The following is a 17,684-nucleotide window of genomic DNA, read 5'->3' on the forward strand; positions in this document are numbered from 1 at the left end:
GAAGATAATCCTTATAGCCAAAAGAATTTAATCTCTGATAGAAATAAAATCGATCTCTTTATAAATGAATTAAAAACTATTTTGCTTCCTTTATCTAGTATAGATAACATAGAAGACCTCTATCATAATTTTACTACAACCCTCTCATATTCTATTAACAAGTTCTCAATTGAGGTTTCAAGTAATAAAAGAAATAGCAAAACCAACCCATGGTATGACAAAGATTGTAAAAGTGCGAGGAGAGCAATTAAGGAAGCTATTGATGAATCTCTTAAAATTGGCAAGATAAAAATATACAAAGCCCTAACTAAAAGGACAAAAGCGCAGTATATTCATAAAAGACAAGAGAATCTCTTACACCTCTCTAAGGTAGCTCCTAAGAAATTCTGGAGGTAGACTAACAAGGAAAACTAAAGATAATAATAAAATTGCTTTACACGACTGGAATTATCCAAATGTCATGGATAACTTTGAAACCCTGCTCACAACGAAAGAAGTTTTCTCATTAGAAGACATTGATTTTGGGGTTAAACGCTTGGCAAATGGGAAAGCTAAGGACATTGAAGGTTACTAGGCGAAAATCTTAAAAATTGGAGGTCCTGTCCTCATCCCCCACATCCACAAGCTTTTCAATCAAGCGGTCAAGCAAGGGTTCCCTAAACCATGGACTCAGAGCCTCATTATCCCTATTTTTAAAAGTGGGGATACAAATAACCCCTCTAATTATCAGATAATTATGATCAGCCCTCTCTTAGCCAAGTTATATGGTATTATTTTGGAAAAGAAGTTGATCATATGGCTTGAAAGTGAAGGTAAGTGAGCTAAATTCCAAGCGGGTTTTAGAAGGCAGCACTCAACAATAGACCACCTCGTTACGCTTAGGATCATTATGGAGGAATGTCATAATGATAAATCCAATCTCTTTTGTTGCTTTGTGGACTTTAGAAAGGCTTTCGATACGGTTCCTAGAAACAACTTATGGAATAGATTAGAAGAGCTAAAGGTTCCTTTCGAGTTGAGAGCTGCCGCTATAAGGTTATACGAGAATGTAATTGCCAAGTTAAAGAGCAATGAGGGGTGGTCGAAAGATATTAAGTGTAATATCGGAGTTAAACAAGGTTGCCCCCTCTCCCCTACCCTATTTGGCATTTACATTGACAAGCTAGAAGGTTGTTTAGAGGAAGCAGGCTGTGCTGGCACGATCTTAGCTAGGATAATCATCATCCTTCTTCTCTATGCTGACGATATTGTTCTTCTCGCAAGGTGCCCATCTGATCTTGATAAGCAACTTAGACTTCTTAAGGATTTCTTCTCTACCATGGGTATGACTGTTAATGCTGACAAAACAAAAGTTATGATTATCAAATCCAAGAAGGACACTTACGCTATTTTTATGTATGACAATAGTAAGTTAGAGGAAGTGTCTTCTTACAAGTACCTAGTAATTGATATCCATAATAAGCTCAACTGGAACTATAGCATTGAGAAAATGATTAATGGGGGGTGAAAAGCTTATTTTGGTCTTGAAAATAAATGTAAAACGACAAACCTTGTAACGTGGGATACCTCTTTGAAACTTTAGTCACTCCTGTTATCTTATATGGATGTGAGGTTTGGGGTTGCAACATCTCTAGAGAATCTGGGAGAAAGATTGAGCAAATCCAGAAGCGTTTTATAACGTATAACCTCAAAATTAAAATCAATAAACCCTATCCTATTCTCCTTATAGAAGTGGGTCTTTCCCCTATTGAGAGCCTAGCTATGACTAGGCTTCTGTTGTGCAAGCACAAACTCAATAACATAGGAGACCATAGACTTCCTAAGATAACTTTAAATTCCAGCCAAAACCACCGAAGGCTCAAACGAGGTTGGTATAAAGACACCAGGGCTTGGTTAAACCATTGGGAGATCGACGAGAATGTTGCATTGCAAAACATTAATAACATTAAAAATATTGTTACTTTTAAGTTCAAAGAAAAAATGTGGTGTGAGAAAGATTTAGTAGCTAAAAGAAAATTAAGATATTATAAGGAGGTCGTCAATCCCACCCTAGAAGATCAAAAGTATCTCTCTGTTTTAACTAGCTCAAAGAAGAAAATTAATATAGCCAAGATTAGAACGAACTCTCATGAGCTCCAGAGTGAAATGGGTCATTGGGAAGTTCCTAAAACACTATGGATGGAAAGGATCTACCACCTCTGTGAGAATATGAACGTCGAGGATGAAAATCACTTCCTCTTAGAGTGCCCCGCATACAACCACATTAGATCTCAGTTTCATAATATTTGTTGTAATACTGACTTTCCTAGCCTTTTACGATGTCAAAATTATAGTGAGCTCGGGAGGCTTCTCTCCAAGCTTTTCGAGCATAGAAATAAAATCTTAAATCAAACTAAATAATTCATTTCTTTAGGTCCGATAGACCAAAGTTTGGGATCATTGGACATTAACCATCATCATCATCATATATAATTTTTTAAAAGAGTTGCATGCATATTTATAATTTTTGTGGGGAACCCCATGGTTTGGATTATATATATATAGATAGATAGATAATATTTAATTTAATAAATATTTTTGTTTTTTTTCTAATAGTGAAAAAACTATATCAAATTAACTAATGGAAATAGTCATCACTAGATATTATCCATCAATGTAAACTCTAATATATATATATAAATAATTTTTTAAAATATGTTTAGTATTATTAATGTATCATTAATTTTTAAAATTATTAAATAAATAAATAAGTTAAGAATTTACTCTTGTCTATATGACGAATAATTACATATTATTGAAATTTTGTTTTAGGATTAAAATATCATCTTTTTCTTTATAGGTGGGAAAACCTATCATAACTTATAGTTGTTAAACGAGTAATGAGGACCTAGAATGGAAGCTCACTATCACCCTTAATAAAAAAAAACCAAACCACTTAGAATAAAGTGTCCGTAACCTATATGATGAATAATTACATATTATTAAAAATTTGTTTGAAGATTAAAATGATCATCTTTTTCTTCACCGATGAGAAAAATTCATAAAAACTCAAACTCACTCTTACCAAATAAGATGATAACATTTTGGTAAAGAATTTCAAATTCATTTAACATAACAAATTTTGAGGAGAAGAAAATAAAACATTTCTAACGGATCTGAGAGGAGAAGAAAATAAAACATTATTCATCAATTTTATCATTTCATCATTTAACATAGTGGTGAGTTGTATGTATTTAGAGTGGTGAGTTGTATGTATGTATTTGTTGATATTTTTGATAATTGTGAAGAATTATTCGTTAAGGGTATTTAGAAACCTTTTTGCAACACATAGTTATACATAATTTTTCCAAATATGTTAACTTAGGATGAGTAACCTGTGAGAGAGGATTTAAATAAAACAAAGTCATAAATGCACTAAAAACAAAGCTGCCATTGTCTACATTAAAAGTATATTTACATTATATGCCTTTATGTGAGTGTGTGCCCATAAGTGGGTTCAATTTAGTAATGATGGAATGTGAGGGGAATATGCTACTTGGAAAGAAAGATGCTAATCAAATCACAATCTTAAATATTTAAGAGTGAAATGTTTTATGCATTTAATGATAATGATGTTATCACAAACTTTAAATTTTGTGTTATGGGTTAGGAGGGTTTGTATTATAATAAACGTTGTTTTATGTTTATATTTAAAATAAGTAAAAATATATATAATATTAAATATAAGTGTGTTACATCATAAGTGTGTATTTATGATGAGTCGCGGATAGCAGTGAGAGATGGCTGTCCTCACTATTGGTGTGACACTTGAGTTTGAGTTTGATAGGTTTTGCCACCTTCAGAGGAAAAAGAAAGAAAGAAAGAAAGTGTGTATTTATAATAAAAGTTGTTGTAGATCTATAAGTAAAAATACATATAATATAAATATTTAAGTGCGTTGGGAGTGTTTGTATTTATAGTAAAAATTGTTTTATGTTTATATTTAAAATAAGTAAAAATATATATAATATAAATATTTAAGTGTGTTAGATTAGGAATGTTTGTATTTATAATAAAAGTTGTTTTATGTTTATATTTAAAATAAGTAAAATTACATATAATATAAAAAAATTAGTGTTGGAAATATTAAGGGTTGAATTAGTATTTTTTTTAATTGTTATTTATGCCAGTCAAGATTTTTCACAAAATGAACAGAAGATAAAAGATAAAAATGAAATTAATTTTATTAATAAGATGATGAAGACTCCATTTTTTTTTTATAATGAGCCAGGATCCATCTTATACACCAAATCTTAAATTCTTCTCAAGGCTCCAACCTTGAGAGGGGACTCCAATCCTCCTTCAAACCCAAGCTCCAACTTAGTCAAATGGTTTCAATCCCTTCAAGCTCCAATTTGGACAAATACAAATTCAAAAAGAAACTTACTTCAAAGATGCACAATGTCTTTAATTGCTCCAAAATGGTTCAAGATATGTTTCCCAAAAGAAATGCTCAAGACAATGCTTCAAAATTTCAAACAAGGTTTGCAACTATCAAAAGATCTTCAAAGAGTATCAATCACTATAACTCCAAGATTATACTTCAGCTTGGTCTAGTTTTGTTCACAAGAATATATTAAAATCACTATAGTACCACAAGTCTACTGCTCTGAGGTTTGTTTTGCACAAGAATTCTGAGGTCCAAGCTCAAAGTCCTCGGTCTTCTGCTCCAAAAGTTTGCTTTGTCCAAATGTCACAAAGTCTCCAACAATCCGAGCTTTATAGCTAAATCAATTCTCCATAGATCTGAAGTCTTTTGTATTGGTTCAACTAGTTAACCACAAGTCCGAAATGATCTAGCTTACTATAGGCTCGAGTTATTTAAGACTTCTCCCACATGTCTGAGCTATATTGGTCAACAAGTACATGTTTCTCACAAATCTGAGGATAATGCTTGCAACAAGTCCAAAGTTTGGGATTCTACTCACAGATCCAAGCTATTTTGTAAACAAGTTTGAGCTCTTTTATTTCTCCACTGATCGAAGGATAATGAGGTCTCTAACACGTCTCCAAATAGAAGTCTGCACAGGTCCTAAAATATTTATTTCTTTACAGGTCCGCGGCTACTAAGATTACCACCAAGATGCCTCCAATCAGAGGTATAATAAGCATAGGAAACCAAAACAGAAAAACAAACAAAGATATTCACCAAGTCGTGTCCTTCTTAGCCTTTCTAGTTCACGAGTTGTGAACTGACTTACTTCTTTCTTTCTTCTTCTCCATGTTGATGCCTTGAATGAACAACTCATAGTTTATATTTATACTATTTTTCTAGGATTGAACCATCATGACTAATGGGAGAGCCAACCTGTGTAAGTAGGCCGACTTACAGTAGGGTTCACAAATTAGTTTTATAATTTCAAAAATTAATATCTTCACAATATGCAGAAATTCCTTGTAGATTCAAACTACAACTTGTAATATGCTAAAGCAATTGACTTGAATCTACTCTACTCATCGGTGGAAACAATAATTGATCGATGAAATCACAAAGTAGAAAAAGAAAGAATTCAATCACACATAGCACAATCATTTGTTGGGGAAAACCACAGCCAAAAACTCCTGCTATCTGTATATTGCATTAATAAGAAAATTTGAGAAGGTTACAATGCTTTTCTCAAACCCAAACAAACTTTTCACTATCACAATCTATCTCACTGCTTCACAAACAAGCTCCAGCCAATACTTAGAAAAATATTTTGCTTGTCAAGCTCCTATTTCCTTGTGCAGTTTCCTATGGAATTAACCCATATTTAATTGAGAAATTTCTCATCCATAAGTGTGGAATCCATCATAGGCCTTCCTCTGATTGCATGCACTACCTGTACAATTTAGATGATTATACAACTAATAGTACACTTTCCTTGAACTCTAATCTCAGCTAGGTCTTTCTCTTATCTAACATGCATGAGTTAATTATGAGTGAATCTTCATTTTACTGGTTGAGCAGTGTTGGTTACACCCCACTACTACAGGTTAAACCCCACTAGTGGATCTCCCACTAATTCCTGCATCAGTTGGAACTAGTTTAACTGAATTTAACTTAGTTAAATTGAAATAAATAACTACAACTCAAAAGAACTCAACTTGAGCCCCTAAAATTCAGGAACCACTCTACATGACTCTTGATAGAATCCCAACTTGAGTTATCTTAGCCAAATAAGTCAAATTAACTTAGTTAACTATTACAAGTTGCTATGAGAATTAGAATTACAATTTAATTCCTAATTTAATTCAAGGACAAAATTAAATTAGGATTTTCTTGTTGCATTTTTCAACACTCCCTCTCAACAAGAAAGGGATTATCTGCTACCCTGATCCTGCCTCTATGAAACTCGAATTTGCATCTTGACAATGCCTTTGTCAAAATATTTGCATCTCATTCCTCTGTAGGAATGTATTCCAACAACATGATTCTCCTCTGCACACAATCTCATAGATGGTGATACTGGATGTCGATATGCTTGGACCGATCATGAAAAAATGGATTCTCAGAGAGTTTGATACAACTCTGATTGTCACAGTAAATCACAATAGGATCCATCTATTAATCAAATAACCCAACAAGGATCTTCCTCATCCAGATAACCTCACAAACTACCTGAATAGTAGCCATGTACTCTACTTCTGCTAAACTAAGTGCAATTGATCTCTACTTCCTGCTATACCAAGAAATTGTTGCTGACCCAATACTAAAGATTCCCCCTGATGTGCTCTTTCTGTTGGATGGGCTCCCTACCTAATTTGCATCTGTGAAGCCTTGAAGCTTCACTCCCTCTGTCCATCTATATCAAAGACCAAACTGAGTGGTTCCTTTGAGGTATCTCAACACATGTTCGGTCGTGTGTTCACCAAATACATAAGTGAACTCACAAGTTGTCTATAAATAATAGCCTCCAGTACTTCACCTGAAGTAGCATCTTCTTTCCTCTAGATACCTACTAGAGGAGTCTCCATGGGTTTGCTGCTCTCCATGTGGAACTTCTTCAGTATCGTGTTGGCATACTTGCCCTAAGAGACAAATAATTCCTCATCTCCTTGCCATACTTCCATACCAAGAAATTAATGCATGAGCCCCAGGTCCTTCATCTCGAATTCTCTTGCAAGATCCTCTTTGCAAGATTTTATCAACTTCTCATCACCTGTTAGAATCAAATCATCGACATATAATACTATAATCAACAATTTACCTTCAACCACAATATGGTAAAGGTTCACATCTGCTTCACTTTTGGTGAAGCCCAACCCAGTGAAATAGTTGTCAATTCTAGTGTACCAAGCACAGGGTGCTTGTTTTAGTCCATACAACACTCACTTGAGTCTGCACACATGTGACTCTCTATTGAAGGTCTCAAATCCTTCCAAATTCTCAATATACACCTCTTCCTCAATCATACAATTGAAGAATGTTGTCTTCACATCCATCTGATGTATCTTCCATCCCATATGTGCCGACAGTGCTAGAATAGATTTGATTGATGAGTACTTTGCTACTGGAGCACAGGTCTCATCATCATCAATTCCCTCCACCTGAGAGAATCATCTAGCCATAAATATGGACATGTGCTTCTCCACACTCCCATCAACTACTTGCTTTACCTTGTAAATCCATCTGGAACTCACCGCTGACTTGTCTGTTGGTCTTGGGATCACTTTAAAACAATGTTTCTGATAATGGAGTCATACTCCTCAACCATGGCATCAACCCATACTGGTTGTTGCACTACTTCCTCAAATGAGGATGGCTCAACCTCTACACTCTCTCTCATCAAAGCCATGTAGCCAGTGTACCAATCTGGTGACCTCCTTTTCATGCACTGTGATGTGGGTGCTCCCACATTCTCTCTAGCATCATGCATCAATCTATCAACCTCTCTGGTGCGCTTCCTTCCATACTTGGAAGTCTCTGCATGAATGGCTACTTCCGCTCTCTTCTCCTCTGCATGTGGATGCTCGACATCATCTTGAGGTTCCACCTTTGGAGCTAAATGTTCCTCATCTGCATGTAACTGAAGATCCATCTCAAGGGAACATCTCATGACCTTCTCTTCATCGAACTTCACATCTCTATGAACCATTGTTATCCTGCTGGATGGAAGGTACACCTGATAGTTGTGAGGTGTATCAGTGTATGCCACAAATATGCCCAACTCAATTGTTGGCTCTAGATTTTTCCGTGCATCCTTGGTAACATGAAAATAGACTGATGAACCAAAGATCCTGAAGTGTGCCACATCTAGTTTCTTACCTGAAAAATCTTCTTCTGGTGTACTCATCCCAAGAATTCGATGAGGGCTTATGTTCTGCAAATAAACAGTTGTGTTGCATGCTTTAGTCCATAAGTGCAACGGTAGGCCCTGATCATGTAACATCGCTCGTGCTGCTTCCACAATATTTTTGTTCTTCCTTTTAGCCACCCCATTCTACTGTGGGTTATGAGGTGCTATTAACTCCTGTCAAATTCCTTCTGTTGCACATAAGTTCTTAAATTCATCTGATACATATTCTCCACCGTTATCGCTTCTGAGAGCTTTAACTTTCCTGTCAGTATCTTTCTCGACAAGTGCTTTAAATTCACAAAATTTAGTGAACGTCTAATCTTTCTTCTGCATGAAGAAAATCCAACACTTACAGGAAAAATAATCAACAAATATTACATAATACATGTGCTTGGCCGTGGATGTTGTCGAGAACGGTCCACACACATCTAAGTGAACTTGATCAAGGATCGCTTGCACTTAATTGTCTTTATCATGAAAGGAAGCTTTAGTGTACTTCCCCAATGCACACCCTTTGGATGCGTCTCTCTGCTCTAGTGTGCCCTTGGGAACTCCTACAAAAATTTGTTGCGTGATCTTCAAAGCTCCGTGATGCAAGTGACCCAATCTTCTGTGCCACAACTCACCAATGTCTCGACTTTGCACCTTCTCTGCTTTTGTGCTCAAAGCAACACAGTCTTCTACATCCAATTTGCAGAGGTTTTTCACTCGAACATTGATCCACTTCACCTATCCTAAGGCTATGTGACGAATGAAAGCCATTCCCTTACTAAATATCACATCGTAGCCATGACCCTCCAACATGGAAACTGAAACCAAGTTCTTCTTCAAACTTGGAACATACATGACATCTTTTAATGTGAGGGGAGAACCAGACTCCCTATGAAAGGTAACAATACCGATATTGGTCATGCTATACCTCCCATCATCTCCCATCTTGATGTGCATCTGGAGGTCCTTCTCCTCCAAGTCACTGAAGAACTCTTTGTTGTCAGTTAAAAGGAATGAGGCTTCACTAACCAGGTACCACACACTACCCATCACCGATGTCACCATGCAAGCGATGAGGGTGAAATCCAGTTTGAATTGTGAAGCAAGAGCTTCACCTTCCGATCCTCCTAAGGACTTCTTACCGACCGTCTTGTGAAAACACTTTGTGGCATAGTGCCCTAACTCATGACAGTGAAAACATTTAATCTTTGACATGTCCTTCTTCTTGCTGCCCTGATTGGAATCTGATTTGGAATGGGATGAATTCCCTTTCCCTTTCTTCACCTTTCTAGCTAAGGAACAATTCTCCTCATCATCATGCTTGGATGAGGATCCATCTCTAGTGTTCCGTTGGATCTCTTCTTGTACCAAGTCGGACCACAATTGCTCCCATTCTGGTAGCTTCTCCCTCCCATTAACTGAGTCCTGGTAACTATGCAATCTCTTGGGATGTCCTAGAAGTGCTAGGCTCACCAAATCGTCTTCAGAATCTGTAACACCGACACTTCCAAGCTCATCTCGACATTGGGTGAACTTGACCAAGTACTTCGGTATTGTATCGCCCTTCTCCATCTTGATCTTTCTGAGCTTTTCCTTCAGTGCAAGCTTCTTGTGGTCATTGTTGTTTTGAAACAGGTCCGTCAAGTCCTTCTAAATTGCAAATGGAGTTTCCTTACCATGGAGGTTCAAGACAATATGATTTCGAACTCCTAAGATAATACTTCTCGCCTTTGCCACACACGTTCTCCACTCTACCAGATCTTGAGCATCACTTGTTAGAGGCTTAGGAATATAATTGTCTATGAATTCCTTAAGCTCGTTTTCTTTCGACACTGCCTCAATCCTGTCCTTCCAAGCAATATAGTTCAAACTACCCTCAAGGGCATATTCGAGAGTCAATCTGTAGAATGAAATCCTGCTGGCTTTGAAGTATGATGCTGCAAATTTGATTTCTCTTGCAAAAAAAAATCATATTCTCCTCTTCTATATTGATTTCAACTCTGATACCATGTAGAAATTCCTTATAGATTCAAAATGCAAATTGTAATATGCTAAAACAATTTACTTGAATCTACTATACTCATCAGCAGAAACAATAATTGATTGATGAAATCATGAAGCAAGAAAAGGAAGAATTCAATCACACATAATACAATAATTTTATGGGGAAAGCCACAACTAAAACCCTTGCTATCTGTATATTACATTAATCAGAAAATTTTAAATGATTACAATGCTTTGCTCAATCCTGAGCAAACTCTACATTATCACAATCTATCTTACTGCTTCACAAACAAGCTCCAACCAATACTTAGCCAAATCTGTTGCCTACTAAGCCCCTATTTCCTTACGCAATTTCCTAGAGAATTAACCCGTATTAAATTGGGAAATTCCTCATCCACAACTGTGCAATCCATAATATGCCTTCCTTTGATTGCATGCACCACCTGTACAATTTGGATGATTATACAACTGATAGTACATTGTCCCTGAACTCTAATCTCAACTGGGTCTTTCTCTGATCTGACATGCATGAGTTAATTATGAGTGAATCTTCAGTTTACTGGTTGAGAAATGCTAGTTACACCCCACTACTACAGGTTACACCCCACTACTGGATCTCCCACTAATTCCTCCATCATTTGGAACTATTTTAACTGAATTAAATAATTACAACTCAAAAGAACTCAACCTGGGCCCCTAAAATTTAGGAACCACTCTACATGACTCTAGATAGACTCCCAACTCGAATTAACTGAGCCAAATAAGTCAAATTAACTTAGTTAACTATTACAAGTTGCTATGAGAATTAGAATTACAATTTAATTCCTAATTTAATTCAAGGACAAAATTAAATTAGGATTTTCTTTTTTCATTTTTCAGTGCAATAGATAGGAGTTAAGGGATGAGTGGGGACTTGTTCGAAAGGGCTTGAAGCCCTCTACAATATGGTATAGAAACATTTTTAAAATATTTTCTCTAATGTGAATAATAGTTATTTTCTTCAATGAAAATGTCTTTTATGATAGCCCTTAGGGTCTCTTACGCAAAATCTTTTTATAAGGCTACTAGATTAGGGTTCCTTCACATGTGTTTTTTATTCATTAGGATTGGGGCATCTTAAATAAATATAGGGTATCATAAGGTCATCAAACATCTAGGGCTTGCCATCATCAATGACACATGGAGCTAGCTTCAACAATGTTGGACATTATATTGACATCAATTTCAAGTTTATCCAACAATCTCCCTCTTTGTCATTGATGGCAATACTCTTCCCCTTTGACATCAATGGCAACTTCTTCATATAAGACTCCCCTTGTCATTATGTTGCTTATGTTTCTCCCCTATCATCATGCTTTTCCATTTTTGATATCAATAGAAAAGGGATGGTTCCTTCTTCATTCATCTTGTTCTTGAATACCCACTTGGTTCCTATAACATTCTTATCTTTTGGAAGAGGTACTAGCTCCCCTGTTTCATTCTTTTCGATTTGATGCATATCTTCTTCCATTGCTTTTATCTAATAAGGATCCTTGCTTGAGTAAAGTTCTTTGGTTATATCATGGATAGTAGGGCAATGCCATTCCTTTTTGGTGTATTTGTAATCTTTATTCAAGTATGTATACCATAATCTACATCGCTTGTGCCATAATAAACTTTCATCTTCTTTACTTATGTAACATTTTTCTTCTTGAATTTCACTAAGAACATATACATTGTCTGTTGTTCTTACTCCTTTTCCCACAAGTTTTCTTGAAGAAGACCTTCTTATCTCACAATCCTTGGCACTAAAAATGATAGCATGTCCTTGGTCACAAATTTGGTTGATGTTTAGAAGATTGTGCTTGAGCCCTTCAATGAGTAGTGCATTTTGTGCTTTCCCCTTGCCATAAAAAAGACTCCTTGTTCCTTTACCAATAATTTTAGCTGATCCACTTCCAAAGGTTACATTTCCATCCTTCTTATCTAATGAAATAAACTTATTTTGGTCACCTGTCATGTGCTTAAAACATCCACTATCTGCAAACCACTTGTTTTCCTCATTAGACACATAAGCTAGATCACATTTTTCTATAGTAGATTTCTTCCTTCTCCAAACTTTTTATTTCTGCTCAAGTGGACCATTTTGTGCTTCATGACCTAAATTATTACATTTGGAGCATTCTAGACTATACTTTGACAAAGGATCAAATGAGTTATAAGTCTTAATTAGATCTTGTCTTCTTGAATCAATAGGCTTATTTGGGAAGTTAGTCCTTCTTTGAATTAGTATTCTTATTGCTTCCATAAGCCTTGCAATGTTTAGCTTGGTGACCAAATTTTTTACAAAAGAAATAATGACCAAGAAAAATAGTTTGTTACATATTAGGGTAGCCTTGGCTTGATGTGCCATCCATTTGTAGAAAATACTTATTCTCATTCCATAAAGTATTGTAAGGATAGTTTTGAATTAGACATAACTGCTTCTCTCCTCTTTTTCCTCTTTCTTAGTTTATCATTTTATTTCATAACACTAATCAACAAATCATCCACATCTCCTTCTTATTCTTCTTCTTTGGGTTCATTAGCATCATTACCAACATATTTGGGATATCCATCTTTGGGGTAAGACCATTGGACGGTCATTGCAAATGCCATGAGCAATACTTCCCTACATCCTACATAGTCATCTTCCTCATCATAATCACCATCTTGTTTAGAGAAAAAAATCCTTTTGTTTTAGCCTTTCTTGAATAATATTTTCTTAGGTTCATATTCATCAGAATCATCACTTTCTTGTTTGGAGAAAAAAATCTTCTTGTTTATCCCTTTCTTCTTGAATGTTCTTCTTTTGGTTCCATCTTCAACATCACTATCATATTTGAAGGGACAATTTGAAACATAATGTCTTAGTTTTCCACATTTAAAACAAATGAGAGGGTACTTACCTTTGAGTTTTGATCCTTTCTTTAGCTTCTTCACAAATAGTGCCAATTCTATCTCAACATTTGAATCATCATTGGTGCAACTATCACTTTTCCCTTTTCTTGATGCTTTTGAAGCCTTGAACGCAACTTCTTATGGATTTGAGTTTCCTATTCTCATTTCATATGAAATGAGAATTCTATGAAGTTCATCCATTGACAAAGTGTCCAAGTCTTTCAACTCTTCTATGGCATTGACTTTGGCATCAAAATGGTCTGGAAGTGATCTCAAAACTTTGTGGATAATTGTCTTCTCCTTGATGTCTTCACCTATACCTTTGAGTGAGTTGAAAACTTCATTTACTCAGAGAAAATAAAAAACGCTGTCTTCTTCTTCATTCATCTTTAGACTTTCAATTTGTCTTCTAAAAGTTTGGGGAACTTCATTCTAATTTTCTAAAAGGAAAAAATTGTTCCACAAAAAAGAGGAGCCTTCCCTACTTCCTTACTAGCCATTGTGAATCAAAATCCTTCTTCTAGCTATTAGGCTAATTTTGAAGAAGCTGGATCTGATATGAATCATTAGAAATACTAAGAGACAAAAATGAAAATAATTTTATTAATAAGATGATCATGACTCCAATCCTCTTTTACAATGAATCAAGCTCCAACCTATAATTTATTTATTTTTCTCAAAGATCCAACCTTGAGAGAGGACTCCAATTCTCCTTCAAACCCAAGCTCCATCTTCATCAAAGAGTTAGGACTCCAATCGCTCCATGCTCCAACTTGGAAAAATACAAATTCAATTTTTTTTTTTTTTACTTCAGAGATGCACAATGTCTTCAATTGCTCCAAAATGCTCCCAGAGTGTTTCCCAAAATAAATGCTCAAGAAACTGCTTCAAAAATTCAAACAAGGCTTATAACTATCAAAATATCTTTAAAGAGTATCTCAATCACTATAACTCCAAGATTATACTTTATCTTGGTCTAGTTATGTTCACGAGAAGAGAGTAAAATCATTGTAGTGCCACTGGTCTACTGCTCAAAGTCCTTGGTCTTATACTCCAAAAGTATTCTCTAAACAAATGTCAGAGAGTCATAAACAATCTGAGGTCTATAACTAAATCACTTCTCCACAGATCCGAAGTGTTCTGCATTGGTTCAAGTTCTAGTTAGCCATAGGTCTGAAACGTTTAACATACTACATGTTCGAGCTATTTGAGACTTATCCCACAGGTCTGATCTATAAGTTTCCCACATGTCAAAGGATAATGCTTGCAACAGGTCTGAAGTTTCCCACAAGTCTAAGGATAATGCTTGCAACAGGTCTGAAGTTTGGGATTCTACTCATAGATCCGATCTATTTTGTAAGCATAACCGAGCTCTTTTATTTCTCCACAGATCTCTAACATGTCTGTTGGGTCCCTATAATACTAGTGATTACCCCATTACTATTGTAGTTATACCCCTTATTAATATTGTTGTGCCCCTATTTCCCCCATATTGTTATTACTGTGCCACATAGAATCCCTCTATTGTTATTTTTGTGGCTTTATATTATTATTGTTAGGTCGGCTGGATTATATTGTGACTCCTTAGACTCCTATATATAGAAAGGAGGTTTTGTCATTTGAATCATCCAAGAATTGTTCATTTATGTAATGTAAAGGAGGTTTCCCCCTCGAAGAGGCTGAATTCTAAGGCGTTGATCTATCTTTTCTATCTTTTCTTGAGCTGGTTTCATAACATTTGGTATCAGAGCTTTGGATTCTAGGGTTTCGCTGCTCCAAACAGGTCATCGTGGCATTTTCACTATAAATTTTTTTATGTGATGTTTCAGAAGTCACAAAAAAAACCCATTTGAGAAGAAATCACGCTGAACCTTGGGTCCGAATTTTAGAGATTTTCATGTGATATTTGCGGAGATATGATCTGAGGAAGTTGGTCTTTTTGCAGACTCCTGAATTACATTCAAAACAAGTGACCTGGGGAAAATCATCATAACTTTCTCTCTGGGGATCGGATTGAAATTTAATAAGAAGTTATAGAAAGAAGACGGACTGTAGTTTCTTTTATGCATTTTTCAGATCCAAAGGTCGAAACAGTGACTCGTGGCACATCATACAAGTTCGCTCTACTGAACTAGTCTATAATCAAGTCACTGTGGGAGATTTCGCATAACTCTTCCTTGGAGAATCCAATTTGGGTCAGACTTGTGGCATTGGAAAGAGGACATAGAGGGCTACTGCAGGTCACAAATTCAGAACTAGATGATCGAAAAGTACAGAGATACATCAGAGGCAATATCGAGCTCCTACAAAGTGAAAAAAGGTGTGTAGATTTTCTTAAATTTTTGCTTAAGCTTGGTTTGAAAATTTATTTTGAAGGAATTCAAAGAGCATAATAGAGCATTATTATCGGTAACTGATGCCACGAGGAAAGAAAATGCAAACACCTAGTAAGGAACCTGAAAGCTCTAGCATGACTCATGAAGAAGAATAAGAAATGCTATATGATATATCAAAATTACAAGAACAAGTGCAACGAGTGTCACTTGCACAAAAAACAACAGAATCTAAAATGGATGGTTTAAGGAAAGATGTAGAAGCTAAGATGGATGGTTTAAAGAAAGGTGTAGAAGTTAATATGGATGGCATGGAAGCTAAGGTGAATGGCATGGACGCTAAAATTGATGGCATGGATGATAAGATGGAAGAATTGAAGATAAATATGAATAAGTTGCTACAGGAAATGGTCACTAAGGGTGAAAGGGTACTAAAGGAAACTCATGATGAGAAAAAAAGAAATGTTAATCATGATTCCATAGACTCTAATGTTGGATCAAAGACTCACCATGTTCCAAAAATCGATATGAGGAAGTTTGATGGCAAGGATCCCGCCACATGGATATTACAAATGGAGCAATTATTCGATCTCAATAATGTGCAAAACACACAAAAGGTACGTATGGCAACTTTGTATTTGGAACCAAATCAGTTTGTATGGTATCAATGGCTTTGCTCTCCTAAACAATTTATTACTTGGGCAATTTTTATAGAAGAATTGATAGCACATTATGAGGATACAAAAAGCAACACTTTTTTGAGCCAACTGATAAGTCTCAAACAAAAGGGTTCAATAATGGAGCACATTGAGGATTTCCAAAAATTGAACATAAGGGTCAAAGATATTCCAGAGGAGCATAGGATTGATGTGTTCATAGGGTCTTTAAAGGATAATATCCAACAGGGGGGAGGAATGATCTAGGTGGATGTTGGTGGCCAACCACCTATCCCACTTGGACCCCCACAAACTGTCTCTTTCAGTTTTTCAGTTTCCTTATTTGTAGCACAATTTACTTTTTTTAAACAGTTTTTCGGGTCCTAAACTTCTGGAGCCGTTTTGAGGCCCTAAACGACGTTTTTTTGGGAAAAATAGGAGCAACATCCATGGACCAATGTTGCTCATCCCAAAGTTGTAGTCCTCGGATAAACCTTTCTAACGAGGTATTGTGCGCATCAAATGAAGTTCGTATGCCAAAGTTACGACCCTGGGAAGTTGATGTACCAATTTACCCAAAATGGGGCCCATAGCTGGCGCTTCATCTCCTAGGGTTAGGTTTTTGGATGTTTAGGGTTTTTAATTGTTTCTCAACAATAAATAGGCCTACGAGCCTCATTGTAAGACAGTTCAGAGGCATGTAGCCACCACATATCTTCTCAAAGATAAGATACCATCGCAGAGCTAGTTTATTTCCATTTATGTTTGTAAGCATATTTCAGTGCTTTACATCAATGAAATGAAGTGTTATTTTTGTTGCATCTCTGTATTTATGGTCATCTCTGTAATTTGTTGCATTCCTGCATAAATCTGGATCAGTGGTATTAGAGCGGTCTACTCTTTCTCTATTTTTTCTTTGCATGTCCCTAACAAGGTTGGGATATAAGGAGTTAGGGCTTGAACTGGTCGAACCTTTGCAAGACCAGCCTCACAAATCCCAATAGCCTCCCATAGCGAATGAAAAGAAAGATGAGGGGGTAGGAGATCCTATCAAAATTTTTCTCAAAGAAGCCCTCGAGCGACAAAGGAACGCGATGATGGACAACTTTGCCCAGATCCTTCAGCGGCTACCCAGGGGAGACACAGCTACTTCCGACAGCTACTCTGGAAATGCCACACCCTTTAAGGTACATGTTAACTTTGAAATCCCCATATTTGAGGGTCAGATAGACGTAGATGTTGTAGATAAATGGTTAAATCTGCTAGAGGGTTATTTTTCTATTCATGATTTTTCCAGCCGGGAAAAAATTACTTTCGCTCTTCTCAAAGTAGCCACCCATGTCAAGGATTGGTTGGAAACCTACTATGAGCACAAGGATGAAATTACGGGCTCACTATTTTTAGCCACACCCACTTGGAATTCATTCTGATGCCATCAAGGAGCAGTACTACCCTGTCAAGAG

Source organism: Pinus tabuliformis, chromosome 6 (assembly GCF_031772625.1).
Source record: "Pinus tabuliformis cultivar Carrire ecotype Pingquan chromosome 6, CPIR1, whole genome shotgun sequence".
Classification (NCBI taxonomy): Eukaryota; Viridiplantae; Streptophyta; class Pinopsida; order Pinales; family Pinaceae; genus Pinus; species Pinus tabuliformis.